This window comes from Panthera leo, chromosome E3, assembly GCF_018350215.1.
Source record: "Panthera leo isolate Ple1 chromosome E3, P.leo_Ple1_pat1.1, whole genome shotgun sequence".
Taxonomy (NCBI): domain Eukaryota; kingdom Metazoa; phylum Chordata; class Mammalia; order Carnivora; family Felidae; genus Panthera; species Panthera leo.
The window spans coordinates 24,317,642-24,326,660 of NC_056694.1; the positions used below are offsets into that span (position 1 = coordinate 24,317,642).

General features: G+C 46.3%; 1 protein-coding gene across 8 annotated transcripts in view; it reads right to left on the bottom strand.

Moving 5' to 3' along the window:
* Window positions 1–7,422, bottom strand: part of LOC122209881 (phospholipid-transporting ATPase ABCA3-like) — a 175,864-nt gene extending 168,442 nt beyond the window's left edge. For all 8 annotated transcript variants that reach the window (XM_042922162.1, XM_042922161.1, XM_042922160.1 and 5 more), the window contains exon 1: window positions 7,316–7,422. The gene's annotated coding sequence lies outside the window, so the exon portion shown is untranslated. The remainder of the gene's footprint in view (window positions 1–7,315) is intronic.
* Between the last annotated feature and the right edge of the window lie 1,597 nt (window positions 7,423–9,019).

Below are 9,019 nucleotides of genomic sequence, written 5' to 3' on the forward strand. Positions count from 1 at the left end.
CGGGCAGCAAAGGCTCTTACCAGCGCCATCTCCCTCGGCCACCCCCCAGCCAAAATCCCTAAGGGAACTAGTTCCCGTCAAAGAACTTGCTTGCACCAAGCAAACAACCAACGCTGTGCTTCTGCGGATCCATCCCTCCGACGGGGCCGCCTCCCTCTCGGTGCCGCAGGGCCCATCCTGAAGCGGACCACAGAAGGCAAAGCGAACTGAGTCTGCTCCTCCCGCCCCTGTGCACCTTCAGGATCCACCCCAGCTAATACGCCAGATCCCATCAAAGCAGCACCACAAGCCTCGCAGTGTGCAAGTAGCCCAGACAGGGGCCATACCACTCCACAGTGAGTCCTGCCCCTGGGAGAGGGGAAGATAAGGTACACACCAGTCTGACTGTGGCCCCAGCGGTGGGCTGGGGGCAGACATCAGGTCTGACTGCGGCCCCACCCACCAATGCAAGTTACTCCAGATAGCACAGAGGAAGAGTCCTGCAGTTACACGCCACTCCAGGGACTATCCAAAATGACGAAATGGAAGAATTCTCCTCAAAAGAAACTCCAGGAAGTAGCAACAGCTAACGAACTGATCAAAAACGACTGAAGCAATGTTAGAGAAAATGAATTTAAAATAATAGTCATAAAATTAATTGCTGGGCTTGAAAAAAAGTATAGAGGACACCAGAGAATCTATTACTACAGAGACCAAGGGACTAAGAAACAGTCAGGAGAACTAAAAAATGCTATTAATAAGCTGCAAAATAAAATGGAGTCGACCACAGCTCGGATTAAAGAGGCAGAGGAGAGAATAGGTGAATTAGAAGATAAAATTATGGAAAAAGAGGAAGCTGAGAAAAAGAGATAAAAAAATCCAGGAGTAGGAGGGGAGAATTAGAGAACTAAGTGATGCAATCAAATGCAACAACATATGCATAATTGGGACTCCAGGGGAGGAAGAGAGAGAGAAAGGTGATGAAAGTGTACTTGAAGAAATCAGAGCTGAGAACATCCCTGATCTGGGGAAGGAAAAAGGCACTGAAATCCAAGAGGCACAGAGAACTCCCTTCAGACGTAACTTGAATTGATCTTCCTCATGACATATCATAGTGAAACTGGCAAAATACAAGGATAAAGAGAAAATTCTGAAAGCAGCTAGGGATAAACATGCTCTAACATATAAAGGGAGACCAATAAGACTACTGACAGATTTATCTACTGAAACTTGGCAGGCCAGAAAGGAATGGCAGGAAATCTTCAATGTGATGAACAGAAAAAAAAATATGCAGCCAAAAATCCTCTATCCAGCAAATCTGTCATTTAGAATAGAAGGAGAGATAAAGGTCTTCCCAAACAAACAAAAACTGAAGGAATTCGTCACCACTACAACAGTCCTACAAGAGATCCTAAGGGGGATCCTGTGAGACAAGGTACCAGAGACATCACTACAAGCATGAAACCTACAGATATCACGATGACTCTAAACCCATATCTTTCAGTAATAACACTGAATGTAAATGGACTAAATGCTCCAACCAAAAGACATGGGGTATCAGAATGGATAAAAGAACAAGACCCATCTATTTGCTGTCTACAAGAGACTCATTTTAGACCCGAGGACACCTTCAGATTGAAAATGAGGGGATGGAGAACTATTTACCATGCTACTGGAAGTCAAAAGAAAGCTGGAGTAGCCATACTTATGTCAGACAAACTTGACTTTAAATTAAAGGCTGTAACAAGAGATGAAGAAGGGCATTATATAATAATTACAGGGTCTATCCATCAGGAAGAGCTAACAATTATAAATGTCTATGTGCCGAATACGGGAGCCCCCAAATACATAAAGCAATTAATCACAAACACAAGCAACCTTATTGATAAGAATGTGGTAATTGTAGGGAATTTAATACTTCACTTACAACAATGGATAGATCATCTAGTCACAGGATCAATAAAGAAACAAGGGCCCTGAATGAAACATTGGACCAGATGGACTTGACAGATATATTTAGAAGTCTGCATCCCAAAGCAACAGAATATACTTTCTTCTCAAGTGTACATGGACATTCTCCAAGATAGATCACATACTGGGTCACAAAACAGCCCTTCATAAGTATACAAGAATTGAGATCATACCATGCATACTTTAGGACTACAATGCTGTGAAACTTGAAGTCAACCACAGGAAAAAGTCTGGAAAACCTCCAAAAGCATGGAGGTTAAAGAACACCCTGCTAAAGAACCAATGGTCAACCAGGCAATTAGAGAAGAAATTAAAAAATATATGGAAACAAATGAAAATGAAAATACAACAATCCAAATGCTTTGGGATGCAGCAAAGGCAGTCCTGAGAGGAAAGTACATTGCAATCCAGGCCTATCTCAAGAAACAAGAAAAATCCCAAATACAAAATCTAACAGCACACCTAAAGGAAATAGAAGCAGAACAGCAAAGGCAGCCTAAACCCAGCAGAAGAAAAGAAATAATAAAGATCAGAGCAGAAATAAACAATATAGAATTTAAAAAACTGTAGAGCAGATCAATGAAACCAAGAGTTGGTTTTTTGAAAAAATAAACAAAATTGATAAACCTCTAGCCAGGCTTCTCAAAAAGCAAAGGGAGATGACCCAAATAGATAAAATCAGGAATGAAAATGGAATTAGTACAACCAATCCCTCAGAGATACAAGCAATTATCAGGAATACTAGGAATAATTATATGCCAACAAATTGGACAACCTGGAAGAAATGGACAAATTCCTAAACACCCACACACTTCCAAAACTCAATCAGGAGGAAATAGAAAGCTTGAACAGACCCATATCCAGTGAAGAAATTGAATCAGTTATCAAAAATCTCCCAACAAATAAGAGCCCAGGAACAGATGGCTTCCCAGGAGAGTTCTACCAGACGTTGAAAGCAGAGATAATACCTATCCTTCTCAAGCTATTCCAAAAAATAGAAAGGGAAGGAAAACTTCCAGACTCATTCTATGAAGCCAGTATTACTTTGATTCCTAAACCAGACAGAGACCCAGTAAAAAAAGAGAACTATAGGCCAATATCCCTGATGAATATGGATGCAAAAATTCTCAATAAGATACTAGCAAATCGAATTCAACAGCTTATAAAAAGAATTATTCACCATGATCAAGTGTGATTCATCCCTGGGATGCAGGGCTGGTTCAACATTCACAAATCAATCAGCGTGATACATCACATTAATAAAAGAAAAGATAAGAACCACATGATCCTGTCAATCGATGCAGAAAAAGCATTTGACAAAATTCAGCATCCTTTCTTAATAAAAATTCTCGAGAAAGTTGGGACAGAAGGAACATACTTAAAGATCATAAAAGCCATTTATGAAAAGCCTACAGCTAATATCATCCTCAATGGGGAAAAACTGAGAGCTTTTTCCCTGAGATCAGGAACACGACAGGGATGTCCACTCTCACCACTGTTGTTTAACATAGTGTTGGACGTGCTAGCATCAGCAATCAGACAACAAAAGGAAATCAAAGGCATCAAAATTGGCAAAGATGAAGTCAACCTTTCACTTTTTCCAGATGACATGATATTACACATGGAAAATCCGATAGACTCCACCAAAAGTCCGCTACAACTGATACATGAATTTAGCAAAGTCGCAGGATACAATATCAATATACAGAAATCAGCTGCATTCTTATACACTAATAATGAAGCAACAGAAAGACAAATAAAGAAACTGATCCCATTCACAATTGCACCAAGAAGCATAAAATACCTAGGGATAAATCTAACCAAAATGTACAAAATCTGTATGCTGAAAACTATAGAAAGCTTAGGAAGGAAATTGAAGAAGATATAAAGAAATGGAAAAACATTCCGTGCTCATGAATTGGAAGAATAAATATTGTCAAAATGTCAATACTACCCAAAGCTATCTACACATTCAATGCAATCCCAATCAAAATTGCACCAGCATTCTTCTCGAAACTAGAACAAGCCATCCTAAAATTCATATGGAACCACAAAAGGCCCCGAATAGCCAAAGTAATTTTGAAGAAGAAGACCAAAGCAGGAGGCATCACAATCCCAGACTTTAGCCTCTACTACAAACCTGTCATCATCAAGACAGCATGGTATTGGCACAAAAACAGACACATAGACCAATGGAATAGAATAGAAACCCCAGAACTAGACCCACAAACGTATGGCCAACTCATCTTTGACAAAGCAGGAAAGAATATCCAATGGAAAAAAGACAGTCTCTTTAACAAATGGTGCTGGGAGAACTGGACAGCAACATGCAGAAGGTTGAAACTAGACCACTTTCTTACACCATTCACAAAAATAAACTCAAAATGGATAAAGGACCTGATGTGAGACAGGAAACCATCAAAACCCTAGAGGAGAAAGCAGGAAAAGACCTCTCTGACCTCAGCCGTAGCAATTTATTACTTGACACATCCCCAAAGGCAAGGGAATTAAAAGCAAAAATGAACCAATGGTACCTCATGAAGATAAAAAGCTTCTGCACAGCAAAGAAAACAACCAACAAAACTAAAAGGCCACCAACGGAATGGGAAAAGATATTTGCAAATGACATCGGACAAAGGGCTAGTATCCAAAATCTATAAAGAGCTCACCAAACTCCACACCCAGAAAACAAATAACCCAGTGAAGAAATGGGCAGAAAACATGAATAGACACTTCTCTAAAGAAGACCTCCAGATGGCCAACAGGCACATGAAAAGATGCTCAACGTCGCTCCTCATCAGGGAAATACAAATCAAAACCACACTCAGATATCACCTCACGCCAGTCAGAGTGGCCAAAATGAACAAATCAGGAGATTATAGATGCTGGCGAGGATGTGGAGAAACGGGAACCCTCTTGCACTCTTGGTGGGAATGCAAACTGGTGCAGCCACTCTGGAAAACAGTGTGGGGGTTCCTCAGAAAATTTAAAATAGACCTACCCTATGACCCAGCAGTAGCACCGCTAGGAATTTACCCAAGGGATACAGGAGTACTGATGCATAGGGGCACTTGTACCCCAATGTTTACAGCAGCACTCTCAACAATAGCCAAATTATGGAAAGAGCCTAAATGTCCATCAACTGATGAATGGATAAAGAAATTGTGGTTTATATACACAATGGAGTACTACATGGCAATGAGAAAGAACGAAATATGGTCCTTTGTAGCAACGTGGATGGAACTGGAGAGTGTGATGCTAAGTGAAATAAGCCACACAGAGAAAGACAGATACCATATGTTTTCACTCTTATGTGGATCCTGAGAAACTGAACAGAAGACCATGGGGGAGGGGAAGGAAAAAAAAGAGGTTAGAGTGGGAGAGAGCCAAAGCATAAGAGACTCTTAAAAAGTGAGAACAAACTGAGGGTTGATGTGGGGTGGGGGGGTGGTGGGTGATGGTATTGAGGAGGGCACCTTTTGGGATGAGCACTGGGTGTTCTATGGAAACCAATTTGACATAAATTTCATATTAAAAAAAAGAAAAAGAGGTAAAAATATCCGGTTACCAAAGAAAAAAAAAGATCTAAGTAGTTAATTAATTAAAAACCCAGAGGTTTCCTTCCTTTTAAATCTTCTGCCTACTTTGCATCCAATGAGGTGACCAAGATGGCCTGCCTGTTTACTCTGAGCTGGACCAACGTTTAGAAAGGCTCTTCTGGCTCTAGGTCCTAACCACCCTTTTCTTTGAACATGTGCTTTAGAAAACTTGTAATTATACATCCTTTCTCTGTTTAAAATACAGATAACCCTTTTTTACAAGCCTCTTTCCTGTTTTACAACCCCAAACTGCCTTTCTGAAGGACCTGGAGGTCATCCTTTGACACGTAATCCTCAAGGAAGATAACACCCCTATTCCCAGTCTCTGTGCGCGGGGGGGGGAGCTAGCTTCCAACAGGCACCAATCAGCAGACACAGATGGCCTCATCAGAGAACCACATGGGCAAACTCAGGAAGCTACTCAAGGTGTTCTCCTGGTCAACCTTCCCTCCAACTTTTCCAACTTTCCCACTGTCTCACCTCAGTCCACAAACACCTTCCCACCCTTTGTTTCAGCAGAGCTGAGCTCAGACTGAGTTCTGGCCTCTCTTCCCTGCTCCGGTAGCCTCGCATAAAGTCTTCCTTGCCTGTTTTACTTCGTCCAGTGCAATTTTTGCTTTGACAGAAGAAAACTAAGACAACGTGAGCTTCCTGCAGCACTTAACTTCCACACCCCTTCTCTCTATTTATTGAACACTTACTGTGTTCTGTCCGTTGAAATAGTCTAGTCACCCTGAGAGATGGGTACGCGTAATATCCAGGTTCTTTCAGACAAGGAAACCCAAGCCTTGTGAAGTCAAAGTTTACCTTGGGTCATTGCTATAATCTGACTGTCTGGGTCCTCCCCTCCTCCCCAGATTCTTATGTGGAAATCCAAACCCGGATGTGATGGTATCAGGATGAGGGACATTGGGCACGTGATTAGGCCATGAGGATGGAGCCCCGATGAATGGGATTAGTGCCCATATTATAAGACAGGGCCCCAGAGAGCTCCCCTGCTTCTTCCACCATGTGAAGGACACAGTGACAAGATGCCTGTCTATGCATCAGAAATCAGGCTCTCACCACACACTGAATCTCACGGAGCTCTGAGCTGAGACTTCCCAGCCTCCAGAACTGTGAGAAATACATTTGGGTGGCCCAGCCCACGGTAGGTATTCCATTACAGCAGCCCCAGCTGACTGGGACAGTCACACAGCAAGTCAATTCTGGACACCCAGCCCTAGACCCAAAACATGTGCCTCCGGACCCCTGGCTTTCAAATCTGAAGGCAACCAAAATAAAATTCTGTTTAATGTGTTCCCATTAGCTTCTCTGTGTGTCTTGGGGTCCAGAGAAGTGTCTCCTACTTCATGTGCTTGTTTTGGCACTTTCTCCTCCCTGGGAAGTCCGGGATGCATTCCCCAGAGCAGGGGCACTTGGAGAGGAAAAGGAAGGGAGTGAGGTCCAGTGAGGGACATGCAAAACTACAGGATGGAGGGTCAACGCTGGGTGTGGCGGCGAGCGGCGAGCGACATTAGACAGCGAGGTACGGGGAATATTATATATGTTACATACAACGGGCTTTGGAGGGGGCAGAAAGGGTTGTGGACGGTTCCAGTGTATTGGGGCTTTTGGGGGTGTTGGGGGGTTCGCACTTTCCGGCTCTGCACTCAACAGTGCGGCCAGGGGGTGGGCCTCCGGGGAAGTCCAGGAGGCCCACCCTCCGCCTCCCCGGGGGAATCTGGGGAGAAGACACCACCAGGGCGGGGTGGTCCCGCACTCACCGCTCGGGCCTCGAAACCGCCACTACTACACCTGCGCCTCCGCCGCTGAGGGACGCGGGTCACCGGGCGCGGCGCCTCCTCCCAACGCCTTCGCCAACAGCCCAGCTGCCTGCGGGCCCCGCGAGCAGGTCAGCGGCCAAGGTCCCTTCCTCGCGCATGCGCGCACGCCCCCACTCCCTAGCCTGCCCCCTCCTCCCTGCAGCCCCGGCGCCGTCCCGCTTTGCCACCTGGCGCGCACGCGCCTCCCTGCCCCCTGCGCGCACTGGACCCTCCTCCCCGGACCCCTTAGAGCGTGGGGCCCCACCCAGCACTGCCCGAGGCCCCCAGACCCTCAGGGCCCTACCTCGGGGCCCGTGCGCTTGCCCCCAGGCTCTCTGCCTCTAGACCCCGCTGGACCACCCCACCACCCTCCAGCTCTCGCGGGCTCCCCTCTTCCTCAAGTGTCATGGTCACCTCAGCGGGCCGGTAGCTCGTGGCAGGAAGTTGGGAGAGATTCAGTGGCCGCCCTCTAGGGTCTGTGGGCGGCAGCAGAGAACTTGCAGAGGTTCCCCCGCTCGGGGGCCCGCAAGCCTGCTGCGGGGCCACTCGCAGCCCCCGACGTGGGGCGACTCTGGCGTAAGGCGCGCGGTCCTCGAGTCCAGCTCCCCAGCGAGCGCCGCCTGCGCCTCGACACGTGGGCGCTCTGCGCGTTGTGACTCCCACGGCGTCCTCTCCACGCGCTTCCCCGACCCGCCAGCCACTCAGGGGGCCCCACGTCCCGACCTCTCTCCTGCTCCACAGATTCGTCAGTGGTCGCTTCTCTTGGCGGACCCCACCCCAATACCCACCTTCGGTGTAGCTTAAGCGTTGCCAGGCAGGTTCTGAATTCTGCCAGAGGCAAATCTCTTCCCTACCCCGCCAGGGATCGGGTTCTGGCCTCCAGGCAGCAAATGGAATTGGGTTCTTGAACTGTCAGGTTAAGCTTGGTCAGGAGAGGGTGCTGGCGGGACGCTACAGGACCAAAGGCTGCTGCTCCAGGTTCAGTGTTTTCTCTTGATTGTTGGTCTCCCCTTGCTGCCAGCAGCAGGTGTGGAGGACATTTCTGGGCATTCACCCTGTACCTCCCCCAACCCCCATTAACCGTGGATTCTCAGTGACTCCGGCAGGTGCCCCTGCCTAGCACCAGCCTGCCAACAACCACAGAGAAGAGTTTCCTGCTTGCTAGATCCAGCCACAGTTCCTTGCTGGCTAGCCTAGGCAGCCTGTAACTATGGGGTGTTTCCTGCTTGCTCAGCAGGTGTGGAACAGCCTTGACCTAGGGCCAAGCAACTTCTTCACCATCAAGTAAGCCCCAAGTGCACTTTCTCCAAGACCTGAATCTCAGCCTTGGGGAAGGGTCCTCTTCCATGGTATTTGGGTATTTTCTTCAGCCACAGTCTATTCTTGAGAGTTCTTTGTACCTCCTTACAGCTATCGCCCTATTATAGTTATTAATTCTTTTAACTTTCCCTGTTCAAATTGCTGTGTGGTTTCCTGGCTCCTAATAGGGACACTGACAGGTGTTCCTGCTTGCTTGCTGGGTGACCCTGGGTAAATCCCTTAAGCCCTCTGAGGCTCCATGTACAATGAGGATAATAGCAGCAGAGTTTTGTAGTAGTATTAAATGATGTAATACATGTAAAGTGCTTAGTAGAGGAAGTGACACAATTTTTTGTTTGTTTATTG